Here is a 5,161-nt window from a genome sequence, read left to right on the forward strand (position 1 = left end):
TTTTTTTTGTAATTGTATCCCAAACATTTTTTTTTCTATTTGGATAAATTTGAACAACACCGTCTTATAATTTTATTTTATTTTATATTTAATGTTGTGTGGTTTTCTCGATCTCATATTAATTTTACAACATTTTATTATTTTATATTAATTTACTTTTACTTTTATTTATTTTCACTCTCAATTTTAGTTTCTATTTGAGTTTTGAACCCTTAAAATTTGGGTTGTGACATATTGGTATCAGAGCACCTAGATTTTAAATTATATAGATTTTTTCTTAGGATAAAGAGTCGTATATCTCTATGAATCAGCTCGATGACACATCTCTCCGCGACCAAGTAAGTAGTCTAACCCTATTTTGTACTATATGATATGTTGTAAAACTTGTATGAATTTATTGTATGTTTTGATTTTCGTGGTAGTTATAAAATGTCCTTGGACGTTAAAGAGTGAACGTTAACTATATAAGACAATACTGGATCAACGTTACAGTGTCTAGATATGGCGAGGAGGAAAAGAGTGGTCATGAGATATCTGACTAGCCTTAGGAAAACAGAGAGTTGTCGTTGAACAGTGCAAGACCTCTAATCCATGAAATTTTGGTACTAGAAATGAAGAAACTGGAGATGGTCCCTAAACGTCTGTATGGACCATTTCCAATTGCACTATCTTTGGTTCCCTGGCAGCGTCAACCAGATTAACTGATATGAATTAAGAGACATCAATCATACAATATACTTCAATGAAGATGTGAAGAAAATGTTGTCAAAATTATAAAGCAATTCATGCCACATTGAAGAGGAATGAAGTTTGATTGTTATAAATTTTGGGTGGGTTACAATTTAGAGTAATTTAGAGTTATTGTATTTTAAGACTTTTTATTTACTTTAGGTTACATTTACATAATGACTAATTATGGTCATTAAGTATGAATGTTACAACTTTTGGTATGCCTTTAATAGTTTCATTTTGAGGCTATATAAAGCCATGTATGTTGTATTTGTAAGTAGACTTGGAAAATATAGTAAAAGAAGCATTTGTGCTATTCTTTAGCCAATGGCTAAGTTTCTTTGCAATTCTATGTAGTTTAGGTTGCATGTAGAATCATTCAAGCTCGACATCATCAATCTTTCTTGTGGAATGATTCGAATCTCAAGCAAGTGTTCTTGCCTTGAGATATTTGATCAACAAGAATCATTCAAGCTAGACATGATCGATCTTGTTTGTGGAGTGATTCGAATCTCAAAGAATGTTCTTGCCTTGAGATATTCGATCAACAAGGTAATCTGAATCTTACTCCCCTTGTAGTGATTCCTTATCACATATCATTAACCCTACGGCATGACAATCCTTGAGCTTCCACTCTTCCGTGGTCATGGTATCCAGCTTCACCCCCAAAATGGGTTCCTGAATATCTTTCTCGTATAGATAATCTTCAATCTGCATCTTCTAGAAATTAATATCGAATCCATCAACCTTTTCAATTCCAGTCTTTAAACTTTTCATCTTCACAGATCGTGGTGAATCTCTCCTCGCTCTGATACCAGTTATTAGAATCAAACAACAACGCACACACTTGATCTAAATGAACACAAAGAACATGATAGAGAAAATGTAAGAAGAAATATTGACTAATGGTTTGATATTAATGACTTCAGGTATGCAAAGAGAGGATATGGAGAATGAGAAATGTACATTTAGAAAGCACTGACTAATGGGTATACATATGATTTCAGTTTATTATATATAGCTTCACTATATGTAACCGCCTACTATATATAATTATTTAGTATATATCTCTATCAGATTTTTACTAGAAATAGTCAGCCTTCATATCCAACATTCTAGAGCCCAAATAGTCAGGGATTGACATCCTGCTAGAACACAAAGTCATTTACATGCCCCTAGCAAAATGCATAGTAGTAACGGAGTCTAACCCAACGATCATTCAGACAAACATCCATCAACCAAAAGGAGTGACATCCATCAACCAAAAGGAGTGAAAATGATGACGATAGTACAGTTTAGAAAGAATCTTAGCCAAGATGAATCTACCCTTGCTGCCATTGTTGTATTTGAAAAGGGGGAGCTCAAGTGTGCCAACCTCAACAAAAACTTTATTGCCACTACATGAACACCACGACTCAAAACAAGAAGGTAAGATATTGGGTTTAACCCCACCAAGAGAGATAAATCACACGATTAGTTTTATGTCGCCTACCACATATAGATGTCATGCGGCTCAGTCTGAGCTAGTTGAATTCTACAAATAGCAAAATGGCATGTTCACAGTCGGGTTTATTTGGCTAGTTGGCTAGTTGCACGATAAGTGGGAAAGCATACCAGGTAGGAAAAGAAAGGCTGCTCGATCTCTTGTAAGGCCAACCCTCAACGGCAAGCTCATCGGCAATGTTATAAGTCTGATAAAAGTCCAAGGTTTCGTCTACTACCTACTAGGAAGCTCTTGGAGGAGCTAACATGAAATGAGAAATACATTCAATTACGGCAACTAATAGATAGCAAACTTTTTGGTAGAAACTGAATGATCCCTTGGCTCGGGAAAGAAAAGGAAAAGGTAGTCGTACTCCTACCTTTTTCATCAGACAATAGGAAAGTTTAAGCTGAAAGATTGAATCACACCTGATAAGAAAGGCGGGCTTAGCAGGTTTCTCCAAACGTATAAACAAACAGAAGAAGCAATCGGTCCTAAAGAGGATACCGATATGCGTCTATTCTCGCATGGAAGAACCTAGCTGAACCGGATCAAGGGTCCTAACCTAGTCCGACTGACCTTCTTTGGCTGGCCCCCACCCCTTGTAACAAGGTCAACGCGTATGTGCTTTTTCCTTTCGTTTAGAGAAATAGCTTACCAGCTCTTTCGGCTCATAGCAGCAGTATGAAAAGCAGAATCCTCATCCTGAGTCGAGTCCGCATTACCATAGGAATCGACATCGGCCAAACCAAGAGCTCCTATTTTTTCTTTAACGAAAGTGGATCTAACAATTTCGATAAAACCAACATTTTTTAAAGAAGGAGTCGCTCTGCCTTGATCACCGTGGACATATGCAGCTCCCGCTTTACCGTTGCCTACCGTGAAAAGGAAAGTTCCCTCACGATAGGCCCTCCCAGCTCCCGAACGTTTTTCTATCAATCGAGAGACGTATAGAATAGTACAACAAACCAATAAGACAAGAATGAACTCATAAGATGGGCGGTCAGGGAAGCGATTTGATTTGTGTTATCCGCCAAGGAAATGATCAAGGAATTCTCTATACACGGCTGAGAGATGACCGTATTATTGCACATCATGAATAAAGTACCGTAGGCAAGCGAAGCTTTTGAAAATGAAAGCGTGTAGAACTCAGATCCACTTTCTCTTCGATTCGTAAACTTCGAATCTGATCTTTCGATTCGGTCTGGCGTGCATCCGATTCGGTCAACAATAAGGTACAAAGCGGATTGATTAAATGGGCTTGAAGTTCCATTATCGTTAGGTCAAAGATCTCTACTACGTTTAGTGCACTTTGGTAGTTGCGAATGTTGTCGTAATCGAATGTCTTTCTCATTCAACATTCTCTCTTACCAAGCACTCATACTCGCCAGGGTTGAGGAGATAGTTCGTGAGCTAATTGGGTTTCGAGATTGCGTATATGCGAAAAGAGCTTGCTTTCGACTTTCTCCTCGGCGTTTTGTGCCCGGTTCTAGTTCAGGAAAGGATCTGATCTCTTTTATTGGAGCACATTGATGCCGAAGGAGTCTTCGGAACCGGTGGAGAGGCTATGATGACTTCAGGCTTTTCAAATAGCATGACCGATACCACAAAGAAAGGTTTTCTAAGTCACACTAGTGGAATAGCTTTTTCATAATAATTATCTCGATATATGATACCAAAAACCTGCCTGATGACGGATAAGGTAAGGGGTTTCAGAAGACAAAAGAATGACAATTCTACGTGTGATAGAAAAGGAGATCTTCTTTCTTTTTTTCAGTGTGCGCGGTTCGCCTGCCCTCCTGACCACGGATAGGCTATGGGTCTTTGCACTTTGGCCCCTGAGAATACCACATCAAGGTGACAGGATTCGAACCTATGGCTCTCTGAAACTTCTTATCGGTTATTTCGGCGCATCTTTCTTATGACCTATGTGACGACAGTGGACAACATGCCTGCCTTCCTGACCACAGATAGACTATGGGGCTTTGCACTTCGGCCCCTGAGAATACCACATCAAGGTGACAGGATTCGAACCTATGGCTCTCTGAAACTTCTCCACTCTCTGAAACTTCTTCATCAGTTATTTCGGCGCATCTTCTTCCTATGGCTCTCTGAAACTTCTCCACTCACTGAAACTTCTTCATCAGTTATTTCGGCGCATCTTCTTCCTATGGCTCTCTGAAACTTCTCCACTCACTGAAACTTCTTCATCGATTATTTCGGCGCATCTTCTTTAAAAGGATTGTGACAATAGATGACCTATTTGACTGAAAAGTTCCAAAGAACAATTTGTGTAATGCTCTTTTTGAAGTCCGGCTCCAGACCATCTTTATTCTTCCAAGAATATGTTTCATTCTCTATTCTCGTCTTCTTGGTTCAATGTTTAAAAACCATATTTTCATACCACTTAGACCAAATGCCTTTATAGTTAGTTTTTTTTTCTTTCAAAATTGTCTTTTTTTTTTCTTTTGGAGGGGCATTTCAAGAATCGAACTTGAGACCTCTTGCACCCAAGGGAAGAATCATACCACTGGACAAAATGCCCTTATTATTGGCTATATATTAAGTTGTTTATGGAATTTATCATCATTATTTCATTTGTTAATGAAATCCATGAGCAATTATTATTCTAGTATAAGTTTTAGTTTGATAGTTCCATTTGAGACATAGAGCATTATCATGAAATGATAATATACAGTAGGTATAAGTTTTAGTTTGATAGTTCCATTTGAGACATAGAGCATTATCATGAAATGATAATATACACTAGGTTCCTGCTGAATTGCTTTCTCTAAGGCTGATTTTTTGAAAAATGAACATAGGGGGCATTCCGAGAATTGAACTCGGGACCTCTCGCACCCTAAGCGAGAATCATACCACTAGACCAAATGCCCTTTCTAAAAATAATGTAACATTTTTAACTCCTACTCAATATATTTTTTTCTCTCA

General features: G+C 37.8%; 1 non-coding gene across 1 annotated transcript; it reads right to left on the reverse strand.

The window, feature by feature from the left end:
* Positions 1-5,034: 5,034 nt before the first annotated feature.
* TRNAP-AGG lies at positions 5,035-5,106 on the reverse strand. Its single transcript has one exon. It is a non-coding gene; the product is annotated as a tRNA-Pro (tRNA).
* Between the last annotated feature and the right edge of the window lie 55 nt (positions 5,107-5,161).

The sequence above is a fragment of the Cucurbita moschata genome, unplaced genomic scaffold, assembly GCF_002738365.1.
Source record: "Cucurbita moschata cultivar Rifu unplaced genomic scaffold, Cmos_1.0 Cmo_Scf00094, whole genome shotgun sequence".
NCBI classification, from domain to species: Eukaryota; Viridiplantae; Streptophyta; class Magnoliopsida; order Cucurbitales; family Cucurbitaceae; genus Cucurbita; species Cucurbita moschata.